General features: G+C 35.8%; 1 protein-coding gene across 2 annotated transcripts in view; it reads left to right on the top strand.

Moving 5' to 3' along the window:
- Positions 1 to 15,968, top strand: part of DNER (delta/notch like EGF repeat containing) — a gene marked incomplete at its 5' end in the record, with an annotated part of 116,180 nt that overhangs the window by 12,417 nt on the left and 87,795 nt on the right. The gene's annotated exons all lie outside the window — the stretch shown is intronic.

Genomic DNA, 15,968 nt, shown 5'->3' on the forward strand with positions numbered 1-15,968 from the left:
TACTTTGTTTAAGAAAATATTTTTCCACACTCTATCTTTTTCTATATTCTCTCTATATCCAAAGCATCTGCCTTTTTCATTGCACCAGATTCTTTTTTTGTCCTGGAAATCTCGAGCTACTTTAATAATCCAGCTGGTTTTCAGTTACTGACCTTCACTGTTCTCTCTCTCTTTTGTTTTTTCCCCTTCCCAGTGTGTTAACAAAAAAAAGTCACATGGGAAAGCTGCTGATGGAGCTTGCATCCCTTATTTTATGAGAATTTACTTATTTTCTAAAGCCGATAACATCAAACCTAGAGGAAACAAAACTTGATGTAGGGGTGTTTCAGGGCAGAAACCTATTTGGTTGTAGTCATTGAATTGTGGGATGAGTAGAATAATAAGTCATTCATAATCCCTTTAGACCTCATGAAATAAGTGGAATGAAGAAAGGTATAGAATATGATGCTGCATGTTTGCATTTTTTTTACTTAAAACATGAAATAAAGGCTGCATCATCAAAAAAAGGAAAAAAGTTTATGGGTTGACTATTAAGCTTGTATAATGGATAAGCTGAAATGTTTGCAATAGATATTCATAGTAGATTGGGGAAATCAATACGTTCAAGCTGAATCACAGAGTGCTTGTGGCTGTGTTCTGGAATTTGGCAGTTATAGAAGCTTTGATTTACTGTACAAAATAAACTCTGAACAAGGGGAGTGTGCATGGCTGTGTTTGGTTTGGAAAGGAAGAACTGGGCTGGGGTCCCAGTCTATCATCCACGTCTACAGCAGTGCTGCTCCTGAACCACCAAGCTGCCCTTGCCTTTGACCTTCGCAATGTTTGGAATAATTTTTGGGATACTAGCTAAATGAGTAAATAGATACAACAAGTGACAATTGGAAGGCAATCTATTTGAAATAATTTCTACATATGTTTTCCTGGTTTTGTTCTACCTTTATAAGAATAACATCTGTTCAATTCCCAGTTCATTTGGTGCTTAGGCATCTGTTCACTGCCTAAGATTTTTCTTTTTTTTTCGCTGTAACTGCAGGAATGTAATTTCTGTAGCTTCTGTTGATGTCTTTTAGCTCTGAGTTGCATAAATAAAGTTAACTTCTAAAAATATTTATTTATTTATTTATTTTTAGACAAAGAGGATTCAGATGCTGAAAAAGCCTGATAGCTTATTTTCTTGCTTGAATTGCATTTCAGTGGCACTGTGGAACTTGCATTTCAGTACTGATAGTTCTTTAGGTATAAGTAAAATGATAGTTGGTTTGAATTTTGTGTCTCACCTAGATGAATTTGCATAAAGTAACTCAGAGAATTTGACTGTTGGCCTTTTCTTCAGCACCTGCCTGTATTGTAGGCCCAAATAAATACTTTAAAGATGCTGCATATTGTTCTGGGTGTCTTTCTCACTCTCACGGGTATGAAAGGATTATGGATTTTTGTATTCCTATTATATGTTATGTACCACTGTTCAACCCAAAGTATTTTTACAGTCATCTGTATGGATGGCTCCTCTCACCAGGTTAGCTGAGGAGGATGGCTTATAGAGGAGAGTGGGAATTGTACCTGCAAGTCTTATGAAGCACAGAGACATCATTGCAAACAAATTTGTTTTCAGTATTTTGCTGTTAAAGTAAAATGCTTTGTGGAAAATCAGAGACAAAAGTACTGTGCATCTGTTACAAGTGTTGCAATTCAGCTTCTTGCTCAGTTTTAACTAACTAGACCACATAGCAACTTCCTTCTCTTTCTCTACTTGAGATAGCTCAGTGCACCTTGGCAGTGTAAGTAATATCTGTGATCTAATTTTTATGTATGTTTTTTGGAATAGATTTTGCATAATCTTTTGGTGAAACTGTGCAACAGTAACTTCTTCCTAACAACATTTTAAATAATTATCAGCAATGAGACACTTGAGCTTAAAAATTTTACTAGACTCCCATCATTAATGTGTATATATAAATACACTAAAAATGGTGAGCCAACTGTAGCTTAGTTTTTTGACAGTGGGTAGTGGTGCTGCTGACATTCTTAAGGAAAGCTATTTCTCATTAACAATCAGATTGTGCAGGTACTCTGAAGTGACTTGATTTCAGCAGTGCGACTTGGAGGCCTTCCTCTGAAACCTTGAGTCGTTAGCTGTGCCATGTAGCTGTGGTAAGCACAGTTTGTCCTAGCTACCCTTGTCTTTTATGTTTACACTGTGCATTGCTATAGGATGGGTTCTGTGTCGGATTCTATGTGAAGATAGAAGATTTGATATGACTTGAGATGAGTGAAGGAAGAAAGAAATGAGAGTCTGTCTTGCAGGTATATTTAAATTAATTATTAAAGACTGTTTCCATAGCTTTCAGCTGATTGTAGTTTGGATCAATAGTCTGAAATAGTGAGCAATATCTACAAGATCACATTATGGGTCAATTCATGTAAAATAGTTCTGGCTACAAAAAATTAATAGATGTGGGAAAAAATCCTGCCCCTGCCCTGCTTTTTCTTCCTCGCGTCTTGCCTGATCTGTTCTCACTGTCTTTTTGATCTAAAGGTTTGGAAATGCGGTACTGCAAGGCTTGGCTGATGACATGCCCCTAGAAAGTCTCTCAAAATTTTCTTCAACATCAAAAGTTCCTGTATCTCTGTAATGTTGGAAATAAAATATCTTCACATTACACTCTGCAAATCTACTGATATGAGAAAAATGTAGGTCTTCATACCACAAAATGGGCTCTGTAGTTATCATTTCAGATATAGTACAAACTTTCTTGTATAATCTAACAATATGGTGACCTTTTAGAGCTCATAGAGGTGCCCTTCAGACCTGAGAAGTACTGCAGTTTTTCCCCTGCTGATGCTAATTTACGTTCATTATAGTCCAGTTCAGATTAATTCTTTAAGTTTTTAGTATATCATCTAGCAATCTGGTAGATTTTGGTCCTGTATAGTTGTGACAATGTCTTAATTTGGTCCCTGTTTTATTTTTACTTTCCCCACTTTACCTCATCACAGGATGTTATTCTAGTGAATTGTTTATCTAGTTTCTCTTTATTTCTGTGTAGGGGTTCTGTGTCCCTGGAAATGTTCCCTGGTGTATACTATAAACTTCAGGAATGCTCAGTAATGGTTACAACTGTTCTCATTATAATGAAATGTTTTCCCTCTATAGTAACAGGCACACAAAATGCACATTAAAAAAAAATAAATTATTGTGGGTTTTTATTTGTGCTCTTGTGACGATTCATAGGGTCTGCTTTTGTCTACAGGTTTATTTGTTTAACCTCCTTTCCTTGTATGTGCTTTGGGACAAGGGAAATGTGTAGAGAAGGGCTGAAACTGGAGTGGGACATCTTCAGACAAAATCTTTTGCTAGTAGTCACTTCCTTTTTTTCTTTTTTTTTTTTTTTTCTTTAAATCAGAGAAGAGCATGCTCCATGGGGAAAGAAACTCCAGGGTACTGATGAGGATGGGATCATGTGGAGTCACCTACATTTGTCTATGTAGAGCTGAGCTTTATTTAGAATGGCTAATGCTGATCAGGAGCTAGCAAAGCTCCTGACTCCCTGCCAGCTCCATGCACAATTACTCTGGTCCCTGGAGTGTGGTGCTGAGGCACTGCAGCTGACTAGTAATGCAGCATCATGCCAGAATTAACCCTGCTGAGCCAGCTCCAATGTTTTCCCCATCTGTAGTCTGCTTATTTTCATCCCTGAAAAATCTGCTAACAACTGAAAGTCGAATGTAGTCATCAAATTGTCCACATGAAATTCCTCTTATTTTGTTTAAAAATGAACCAGTTCTAATTTTGTGTCCTAGGAGATTTCGCAGAATACTCTTTGCTAATTACAATAACCTACAGCTTGCTGTTCCCTGGCTGCCAGGTCAGCTCACTATAAAGTTTGATGCACATCCAGATTTCTCCCATCTGATTGCCGGCAAATTACAAAACTCAGTATTTGAATGTCAGCAGATCACCTTTTCTGGACTTGACTGAAGTCAAGAAATTTTTCTTGGGAGTTGGGATGTGTAAATTGTAGATGAAATATTTGGAAACAAAAATCCGTATTTGTGTCTGTTTCTCCTTGCCCTTCTGGATCCCATGCCATCATTGACTTCTGCAACTTGGTCTGCTACACAGAATGAGTCTTATCCAGGAGAATCTCCGTACAGATTACATGTGCATCATCTGAAAAGAAGTCAGTCTTGGCGTACTACTGCTCTAGTGGTTTCACTGTTGGTAGATCAGAGGCACAGTGTTTACAGAAAGGGTAGATCTTGTTCAATTCTCCATTCCTCTGCAATTCATCTTATTGCAGGTATCTGGATTGTTTAAGTGTTTTGGATCAAGAATTTTGAATGAGCCATGAAAGCTATCATATAGATTAATGAAGTGTATCTTAGCATTTGTTTATTACTTAACAAATTAGAAATGCCTCACAAATTTAAACTATACATGCAAAGTTTAGGACTCAGACTATGTATATGTAAGATTAAACTAATTAGACAAACAACTTTGTACAGATATAATGGGTCTGCCTTGATAACAAAAGGTTTTGAACTTGATGTGGTAGCTGTAGTAACAAAAAAAATTACTTAATGATTATCACAGTATCACAGTATGTTTGGGATTGGAAGGGACCTCAAAAGATCATGTAGTCCAATCCCCCTGCTGGAGCAGGAACGCCTAGGTGAGGTCGCACAGGAACATGTCCAGGCGGGTTTTGAATGTCTCCAGAGAAGGAGACTCCACAACCTCCCTGGGCAGCCTGTTCCAGTGTTCTGTCACCCTTACTGAGAAGAAGTTTTTTCTCAAATTTAAGTGGAACCTCTTGTGTTCCAGCTTGATCCCATTACCCCTTGTCCTATCATTGTTTGCCACTGAGAAGAGCCTGGCTCCATCCTCGTGGCACTCACCCTTTATATATTTATAAACATTAATAAGGTCACCCCTCAGTCTCCTCTTCTCCAAGCTAAAGAGGTCCAGCTCCCTCAGCCTTTCCTCATAAGGGAGATGCTCCACTCCCTTAATCATCTTTGTTGCCCTACGCTGGACCCTCTCCAGCAGTTCCCTGTCCTTCTTGAACTGAGGGGCCCAGAACTGGACACAATATTCCAGGTGTGGTCTCACCAGGGTGGAGTAGAGGGGAAGGAGGACCTCTCTCGATCTACTAACCCACCCCCCTTGTAATACACCCCAGGATGCCATTGGCCTTCCTGGCCACAAGGGCACAGTGCTGGCTCATGGTCATCCTGTTGTCCACCAGGACCCCCAGGTCCTGGGGGTCTGTTGAATGTCATCTGAATGTCAGCTGTTGAATGTCATCTCGTCTTTATGAAAACATATTAAAACTAGAAGTTACAAATACAATTCAGCACTTCTTTAAAACAGTGATTTCATAACTGTGGAATTTTGCAATTGATGTATTTTGATTTATACACCAATGACTGTCATGGCAATGTGTCTTGAAGTACTTTGACAAGACCTCCTATTTCACCTTCTACGACAGTTCAGACCTTTGTCCAACTGGTAAGACCCATGAAAGTGTCCATGAATATAAATTTTAAGGCTGGTGCTCTGAAAGACTTTCAGGTGTCTATCTGGCAAAATTACCCTCACATTTCAATAACTTTAAGGATCTATGAGATTGTGCTAAAGTATGTCCTACTCATTAAAGGTCTTTGCCTCCTTAAAATTAACCTAAAAATTTCAGGAGTCATTCTGAATATGGGTAGCTAATAATTTACAAAGGGTTCTGTTTATCTAAAATTTATATGATAGTGTTAAATAAAACTGTTGTTGCATAACAGTGAAAAGCACTGAATGAAAAGCATTGTTCAGTCTGTCTTGAACCATAATTAAACTCTGTTCTTTAGAAATTCAGAAGCATCTTATTCCTGTAATAAACACACTATTTTATCAATTTTTGTATTTTGTGTATATATGTAATTCTGAAAACCAAAGTAGTTCTTTTGTTGCTGGAAATAGATCCATATGGTGATAAAAAGTGACAAAACCAATTGGATTTCTTCTTCTGCACTGGACAAATAAATAATGGACACTGTATATAGTATAGCTGATTTTTCAGGAATGAAATAGGCTTTCTCAGTTGTAATTCATCATTTAGGAGAATTGCTTATAAACACTCTGCTTATATAGCCATCCTTAAAGTGGCTGTTGTTGCAGTCTGAAAATATGCTTAAAATAGCATTAATTTCATATTGATAGTCCAAAAGAATAAAAGTGATGCCTTGTTTGTAGGTGTGTTTTAAACCCTCTGGTCAAAGGAATGTTGAAAAGTAAGTTTGACACGCTTTCTTTATTTCAGAAGACAGACTGCATGATTTTGAACTGCATGAGTCCAGTAGAGAATCACTGTTTTATTTCAGCAGATTTTCCTGGGTTCTGAAAGAATGGAAACTAATCAGCATTTCTGGATCTTAATTGTTTGAATCATCCATGCATTAACCAAAGCACATGCAAGGCAATTAAATGCTATCAGTGTGAAGTCTGTTTATACAGCTTTGTTGTAAGATCCAGAGAAGAACCTAAAATAGTAAAGTCTAAGAATAGTGAGCCTATTATAGAAAGAAAAATGTGGAACAATTCTTCACAAAGAGAGATTCCCAAACTGCACACAGATCTTTTGGTAATACATGGGATAACTGCCAAATACTAATGTGAACAGGCTCCCATCATTTTATGTAGACTCACCTTTATTTAAAATTTAGTTAGACTATGGCTCTTGATGCTCCTCTGGTATGGCAGGAGCAGTCAGTCCTGCCTAAGCTCTCTGAAGTAAAACCGTTACCAGCCTGGATAGCAGTGGGCCTTCAGTTGCTTCAACAGTATCAATTCATTTCCATGATTGAATCAGTCACCTATCAGCAGAGAGGATCCGTGACAAAAGTCCTTCTGAATAATGGTTGGAAGGTGAACTCTTATCGTATTGATTCAGTGCTTACTTTACTTACTATAGTATTACTGCAATGGATGGAAGCCATCAAGTTAGAGGAGGAAGAAATGTTAGTTTAAGAAGTTATATTGACTGCTAAAACATTGGTTAACTTCTGCAACAGTAGCTTGCATATTCCTTTACATCTGTCTTCAAAAAGGGTAAAAACTGTTTATGACTTTACATTCAGACTTACCTTTATGAAATGAAATAAACCATTTTGCCAAATTACACTAGTGTCTGCTTCAGGCTAGAATGCTCGGCTGGCTGTCCAGCTTCATTCTTGCATTATCTGAATTCAGTGCTGCCACGAAGTGTGAGATATTTTGCTTGATTGTACGATTTCAAGCATTAGTAGTAGTTTCTGTTGAAAATCATCAACCATGCCAGATTATGACGTCTGTTATCAGGAAAGTAAGTTTCTAGCTTGCACTTCTCTCATGAATGTTTAGTGTTGCCCAGATGCAGATACGTCAGTGAACTAGTTCGTTGATGTTGTAATAAAAACCAACCATGTGTTTCCTAGACACTTCTATGTCTATGAAATATCTAAGTTTCATCAAGGTTGTAAGTGAAAATTCGGGGTTGCTTTTGACCTGAAAGCTGCAGTGCTTATTGATTTGTGTGCTTGAAATTATGTAAAGTTTAGTACAGTAAAAAAAAAAAAAAGTAAATGAAATTGTCAGCAGCATACGCAGTGACACAATTTCTAGTCCATTGCATTTCATGTGAGACAGGTTTCTATGTAAGGAATGGAATCTAAATGGTTTACATCTTTTGGGAACAGGATTATATTTTTAAAAGCAAACAGTATTCTCCCCCTGCCCCGAATTACAGGGAAGCTGAATAGTAGCCGAAGCTAGTATTAAGGTTTTTCTAGTTCTGAAATGTGCTCATCTATCTTCATGTCTAATTAAGGATTTCAACCTTTGCTTAGTTGGGAAATTATAGCTTACTTTTTAACCACTGCCAAAAGTGTATGTACTATTGCACTCTCTCTTTTTTTAGGTTAAAACAATTTTTATCTTGCATCTCTTACAACATTAATTCTGTGGCCTGTTCTTTTTTGCCCATCTGACAGATATGTACATTTTGGTCTCCCTACCTTGTATACTGGAGGCCTGAGCTGTAATTTTTTCGAACTCTACTCATGGAACATGAATGAGGCATTCTGAAGTGATATCACACACAGTTCAGATGAGAAAGTTATTCTTAATAATAAATAATATTACCAATTAAATAATATAAAACTAGGAAATTGTGGGCAGAAAGGGATGGAGTTGCATCACTTTTACTTATAGTTTCAAGATGTTATAGTCAAAGCGTATTAGGACACTCGCTTCTGCCAGTGTAATAGCACAGCATAGTGTCACTTCTGATATCTCCTACCTTGAATGAATGTTGAGATTTTGTTTGTTCCATATCTAAGATGGTGTTTGACAGTAATTCCTCATTAATCTCAGTTTATTTCTGGATTTGCTTCTCCACCTTAATCATACTTCTCAGTCTTGCTCCATGTTATATAGCAAATAAAAAATGGTAAGAAATGTTCCTTACTTAGTAGTATAGTAATGATGATATTTTAGTAATTCTAGAAGTGTATTATTTTACTCATCTCTTTCTGCCCCCAGAATTATTTGACTTTCCTTTTTGTAATACATGCCTCAATGTTATTAAGGCAGTAAAATTAGCTTTTTTTTTTCTTGGTGGTGGTTATGGATGACTACCACTATCTTTATTGCTTCAGGCTTTCAGAAATAACACATTGTTCTTCCATTTCTCTCTTTGCTTTCTGCTTTTTAATAGGTAGGCATAGAATTAAATTTTAACGTTCTTTAATAGGTAAGTTTGACAAGCATGGAAGTTAATGAGATAATAACAAATGTCTTCAATATCTTTTAAACAAGGTATTTACATGTGATTTGAGATCTTGCCAGTTACGTTAGACTTAATGTTAATATGATATTTGTAATTAAAAATGGAAGTTTAATGAAGGTATTTTTGTAAACTAGGGAACATTTTCTACTGTGGTATTTTGTTTTGGTTTCATTAAAAAGTGAATGGTCCTACACATAAGATTTAATAGATAATTCTTAGTTATGGGTTGTAATTTGACTAGAAATGGGGAAGTCTGGCATTATGCATTATGGAAAAATTGAATCCAAATGTATGTCTGTCATGGCCAGCCTGTACTCGGTTCAGCAAAATGGAATGGAAATAGTTGCCCTTAATTATTTGTAGGAAAACAAAAGAAAAGAGAAAAGAAGAGAAGAGAAGAGAAAAGAAAAGAGAAAAGAAAAGAAGATAAAAAAGGAAAGGAAAGGAAAGGAAAGGAAAGGAAAGGAAAGGAAAGGAAAGGAAAGGAAAGGAAAGGAAAGGAAAGGAAAGGAAAGGAAAGGAAAGGAAAGGAAAGGAAAGGAAAGGAAAGGAAAGGAAAGGAAAGGAAAGGAAGAACCCCTCTGCTTCTTTTTCATACCAATCTGCTTGAGAGCTCATTATTGAAAAGGAACTTTGTGCTGCCCAAAATACTGCCTTTTAGATGATTTTTGCTTCTACATAGTATTTCAGTACTGGTGAGCGTTGCTTTGCATTGAAATGTGGATAATTGCAACAGAATACATTTATTTCATATCTTCGCATAAAGTAACAACAGCTGGATAGACAAAATTGTATGCCATAATACATTATGTACAGTATATTTTTTTATCAATTTTTTGAATCTTTTGTGTTTGGCCTTTTTTATTTCTAGGATAAACTCTTGGGATGCTAATTTTTATAAAGGATTTTAAAAGTCAACCTTTTAAGTTGCTTTGTTTGCTAGAAGATCTATGCTTGACAGAGGCTGAAAACAAGTACCTATAGAAAGATATTCTCAAACATTTTTATCTGTAAGTCATACTCTCTCAACAAGTAACTAAAACCACATAGCTCCACAGCTTCTGTAACAACTCTTAAAGTCAAACAGTTTTGTTATTGTCCTTTTACGCAAAATCTTTTTGGGTGGAAACCTTAAGTAGTGTAACACAGCATATTTTCTGAAAAACTATTAATAAGTTCTACCAGAGGTGAAAAGTTAAGTTTCTGAAGCTGGTAAGCTCATGACCAGAGGATTTTAAATGCAAGGTTGTCTTGCTCCTGCTCACAGAGCATGCAGATTTTATTAGGAAAAGTGTGTCTTCAGTTACCTCTGCTATCAGACTATCGGGGTTTGATTTCTTCTACAGGTATAGGTTCGTATATCTGGATTAACTAATTAACTGAATGGTCTAATAATGGAAAACAAAGGCCTCAAAGCAATATTCACCAAACTTGGCTAATGTGGGCTAGAGTTGTGGTTGTTACCACATATTAGTTGAAAAGTAGGGGTTATTTTGTGAACTTTCAGTGCTCAAGAAGGGGAAATACAAGTTTTTATATATAAGAAGCAAATATAAGAGCAAAACGTTTGGACAGGGTTGTGTGTGTGTATGTTTGTTTGTTTTTTCCCCACCATGCATTACTATTAATCTCTTTCTGTCAGCTGTTTGTTCTGGTTATCCATTTAAGAGTTAAACACTGTCAAATGTAAATAGAGAAATAAAAAATTAGGTAAACAATTGGCTGTAACAAAGCACACTTTTAACTGCTTGGTTACTTCTGCAGCAATATTTGGTTTCAAAATGGGATTTATTTTTAGTTTGCTTCCTAAGCCACTGACTTTTTTTCCCCCTGCAGATTTTTCATAGGTTACCTGAGGTAATTCTTGAGACATTTAAGCTCCAAATATAGAATGGCCACAATAGAATTCCAAATGAAAGCTTTGACTGTGTTCCTACATGTTTTATTTAACAGCTTCTCAATTTAGGGTCACATGTTTTGGATTCCAGCTAGTTAAATTTTTAGCAGGCTTTATGGACGTAATATAATGTACAAAGCTCTTGCATTTAATCTTTCTTACGGTACATATTCTCAGGTATAGTAACTGAAAAGCAAACCACAATTTTTCCTAAGCTACCTTCAGATAGACCTTTTGAGTTATTAAACTGCTTCTCTTGGATGCGGATTCCCTTCCAGACAATAATAATCAGTGAAACAGATTCTTCTTGGGCCAGATAGTTTTAGGCAGAATATGCTGTAAAGCTCTTATGCTCACGTTGAGAGCTGTTCAAGCTGATTTATCTTGTGAAGGAGTGAAGTTTGCATAGCCTGTCAAATTTGGGCCATTTATGCTCACTGCAATAACCTCCCAGATAAGATTCTGAACTTACAGCCATTGTAACAACCAAGACCATTTGCTAGTACTAGTGTTTGTAATAGTTCATATATGGTTTTGTAGCATCTAGAAAATAAGCCGTGAATGAGGATCCTGCTGTGCTTGTATAAACACAGAAGAAAATAACTATTCCTTGTGTCAGAGAGTTTCTGGTTTGCCACAAAAAAAAGTGGATGGTGTGACACGGAGACCTGGCAATGTTTGCTCCATGGCTGATTTATCATGACAATACATAAAAAAAAATACAGGTAAAAGCTTGGTTAATATGACGTTAGCATGAAATATTTTGCTCTGTCTTCCAAAGTCACTGGGAAACCTGCCTGTCTCCATTCTAATAATCCTCTTGCCCTATTTCCCTTGTCCCCGTCTTTCCCCAGCAAGAAAAGCATAAGATTTTGAAGGTAAAAGTTCTCCTTAGTAGGATTATATAAAATTCTCATACAGTGAGAGTGGCACAACTCTACAGACATTACTTAAGTTCAAAAAACTATTTGAAAACCTATTATAGAAGAGTACTTGCATGAAGAATGTATTAGTTTAACAAAACCAATTTCAGTTAACCTGGCATGACTTTTGAGTATGGCCAGTAACCAGATTCCACAGGAATTGCATGCGTTCTGCTAAGTCTGTGTCAGTGATTCATGGTTACTGTATAAACATTGTTTTCTGATTAGTGTGTTTTTCTCAAGTTCTGAGTTGAAGTTGCTGGTTTTGGTCTTGCTAAACATTGAGGCTTGCCTTCATTCCTTTCTATCTGCCATGTCCTTATACAGATGTGTGCAGCATGCTTTGCAGATGCTGTCTCTGCCTTTCTGTCTTTTCACTGAAGAAATGTAAGACTTGGTTGCTAGATTTATTCCACATCTTAATTCAGGCAAGTGTGAGTCTTTAATTCCCAATGTTTGTTCTTTATTTTATCTGACCTGATATTTTCCAGACTTCTAGTACCTGATATATTCCAGCTTTTGTTTGGACTCTAGAATTTATCCTAAAGAAGAATCAAAGGATGCAGTATCCCAAGCTACCTGTTTACTCTGCAGTTTTCCAAAGAATAATGGTCTGGTTTGTGGTTTATTACTAAAATGCAAGAGTGAATGTGGGATTGTGTGTTAACAAAGCATGGGGAGGAAGGCTTTTCATTGTCAGTCAGTACTATTTTCTATTTGTTTGCCTTGTTGAACAGGTTTTTGGTCTTTACATGCACAATGTAATATGTTAGATTAGATGTTTTAATAACTGAGTTATTAAAATGATAATTATTAATTACTAGAAACTAACAGGTTAGATTTTTTAAAAATTTCAGATGTTATATAAGTTCATCTACAGTATATTGCTCCAACAATATGCATTTCCACACAAGAATCCCACTTTTTATGTTGAGCTTAAAGTTATGATGTGAAGACTAATCCAAGTTTGTGAAGGGAAAAGCCTGTTGCTACCCAGGGAGAAAAAGATAGAAAAGTTTGCTTTTAACTGTCAAGAAAGCATTTTTCAGGTCATTGTGTCTATACTGTCCTCAGAGTCATGGGATCCTGGGCTTTGGGAAGGGTGCATTCTTTTATTCTGAGTACTTACTTCAGCTAGTAATGTGTGTACAATGTAGAGCTATCTTTATTTGTAGCCATGAACTGGTTGCAGAAATACAAATTACACTGAACACAATACTTTAATTAAAATATTGGAGGCAACATATGGGGAAGAAGTACTTTTTATAGGTGGAATAACCTTTTAATTGATATGATTAATCCAAGTTGGTATAGATTGCTAAACAAATTTAGAGTAAACACTTCTCTTGATTTTCACAAAATGAAAGAGAGTTTTATTTCTTGTTTGGTACTTTTTCATTTTGTAGTTCCCTTCATTTGCTTTCTTTAAAGACTTCTAAAGTGCACCGATATCCAAAGTTGTCTACATTAAAGATTTTATGCAAATGCATTTGTTGGCATTATTGTCCTTGTTTTGACTTGGAAAATACTGAGGAAAGTAGGTGGCCCATTGTAAATGGGCATTCTCTCCCACCATTGCCTTATTCACCTGATGTTTTTCTTCGGTATGTATCCTCACATGAAACCTTTTGAAAGTATTTCATAAAAAACTTCAGTTGAAATACCTCCTTTATTTAAAAACACCCACATGTTTTTTCTTGTTTACTTTTACAAAGTGTAGAGGTGTGACTGCTTTGGTTAGTTAATGGCTGTTCAGAGAGATGTAAAGTCTATGAGGACATGAAACAAGGAACCAAATTACACAGCCTTGAAATATGACAAGGCAGACTTATTTCTGCTATAGGAAGGTAAATTAAACCAAACCAAACAAAGCAGGCCCAAACAAATACAAACCCCAAAATATAGTCCCTTTTTTTTCCTTTTTAAATGTAACATGTTATATTATTAACTTCATAAATTTCTTTAACTTTTCAGTAAAAATGTAGGGGAAATTACCTTTAAACAGTCTAAGCTTTCATATATCACTGAACATAAGCTGCTTGCTAAAGCGGGCAGCTGTAGTTTGTGAGACTTTTGTTCATATTGCCGCTTTTGTTAAACTTGAGTGCATTCTGTGTCATCCTTTTCACATCCTTTTTACACACACAGGGTGAAAATCATCCCTGTTTTTGGATTGTGCTGGCATCGTTATTTGGCCACTATTTTTGAGCTAATGTATGTCTTTTCTGGGAAGTGCAGCGCTCTCGGCACACTCCTTTCCCAATGTGAAACATACATTTCCTGCTTTGGAGATTACACACAGTTCAATAAAGATTACTGAGGGTTTTTTGTTCCATTGCTACATGAGAATAACTTGAGACGAGATCTCCAAAATGTGCCATGAACACAAGGAATTGGGAGAAAAAAAGAAAAATATTAAAACTCCTGGAATATGGTAGAGAAAATAAAACCTTTATTCAAATCCAAATACAACTAGAGGAATATGGCTCATAGTGTAGGAATCAATCTGCGCGCTGCCAATAAGGTTGGGAAATAACACATGGTTCGTGGTAATGAACTGAACTCACAGCATCTGTCTTCTTATATCCATTTCCAATGCCAGTTAAAATATGAAGATTCCAAAAGAACTCATTTACAAGCACTGTTAATCTTGGGCTGTTGTGTTTTCCGCTTTCCACATGGGAGCCTAATGAACTGCATGCAAGCTGCAGTATTGCTCATTACATTTTAGGAGTCTTCATTTCTTATAATAAATACATGTATTTATAATAAGTAGTTCCTGTTTATAATGCAAGACACCGTCATCCTCAATATAATATTATAAAGCAACATGGAAATGAGCAATTCATATCCTGAAAATACAAAAATATGTTTGAGTATCTTCTAAGGATATGACAATTTTTATTGGAATATCATTTAGGCCTTGTCAGGAATGTATTTGCTGTTGCAATCAGTGGGATTGGAGCACATACCAAAAAGGCATCTGCATTTTTTTCTTGAATTAGAGCTTTGATGATTTTAGCTAAACAGGCCATTTTTTTAAATTAAAAAAAAAAAGTAGGGGTGGGAGTGGTAGTGCTTGCTCCAGCCCTGAAAAAGTGTTTTCTGAATTACACTTAAGTACTACACTTTTATGTCTGCAGATGAATTTGGAGGCATTGGTGTATAAATATAATGGTGAGTAACTTTCTTTTGGAAGGGATATATTTCTGAGAATTTTATATACAGAGGCAGGAAGGTTACAGCTGTAACTACGTTTATTTAAAAATACAGGTACTCTGTGTCCTATAATTAATTTTGTAAGTGTATGGATATGCTTGTTCTAAGGAACAAGGAAAGATTCTTCCCACATGTGGTGGTTTGTTTGTTTGTTTGTTTTTAAAAACAAAGAACCCCTTACTGGAGTTATGAAGGGTGCTTTGATTGTGATTGGAGCAAAAGTAAGGAACAAACAGATTTCTGGATCAAATTAATTAATTAGCCAAGGTTAATTGCTGCAATCTAAGATGCTGACCAAGTGGGTTCTAGTAGGATTTAAAAAAATATTTATAGCAATTACAAATTTCAGTGTGACATACAGAAATACCACCCTCTTGGTGAAGCCTTCTTTTCTTACTCTGCAACTACTGAGTCATTGTACTCCAAATTTTTTGAAGTTTTTTATACTTCTAAGAATATTATTAGGGGAAAAAATAATCACTTCTTGGTCACAGAGAGTAAAAATTACTTTACTAAAATGAAATTTTTGAAAATTTTCTGGACCAAATCTCTATACCTATCAGTTACAAGAACTCTAGAACAATTCTTCTAGGATTTCTTTCTAAAAAAAAAAACCCATCAAAACCTGTAGAATATGTTATGAAACCTTTGCTTCCATATGACATATGCAATTTAAACTGAATCACATTTTTTGTGGGCCAGTTTATTAATATTTTATAAGGAAAACAGTTTTAAGTGGGAAAATATAACAAATTAGATTAATTTTATCTGTATTTTTTTGAAACACAAAAGCTTGTTTTTTCAGTATTTTATGACAGCACACATGTAGATGACATTTGTGTTTATATGCTATAAGGCTATGAAGCAAAATATCAGTCATGTGCCTGTTTTGGCTGAAGTTTGATGTTTTTAGGTTGTTGCTGTCACTACTGTTTTGTTCTGAAACAATGAACATGTTAAAATATCCTTCAAGTTATCTTTTTCTTTTAACCCCAGTTATTTTCTTAGGTATTTAGAAAGAATGGAAAAAGATATGAAATACACATTTCATATGCTTGCTTGAGATGTAGACATGGCCCTTAAGTATAGATTATAGATGAGGCTGGCAGTTCT

The sequence above is a fragment of the Streptopelia decaocto genome, assembly GCF_964273445.1.
Source record: "Streptopelia decaocto genome assembly, chromosome: 6".
NCBI lineage: Eukaryota > Metazoa > Chordata > Aves > Columbiformes > Columbidae > Streptopelia > Streptopelia decaocto.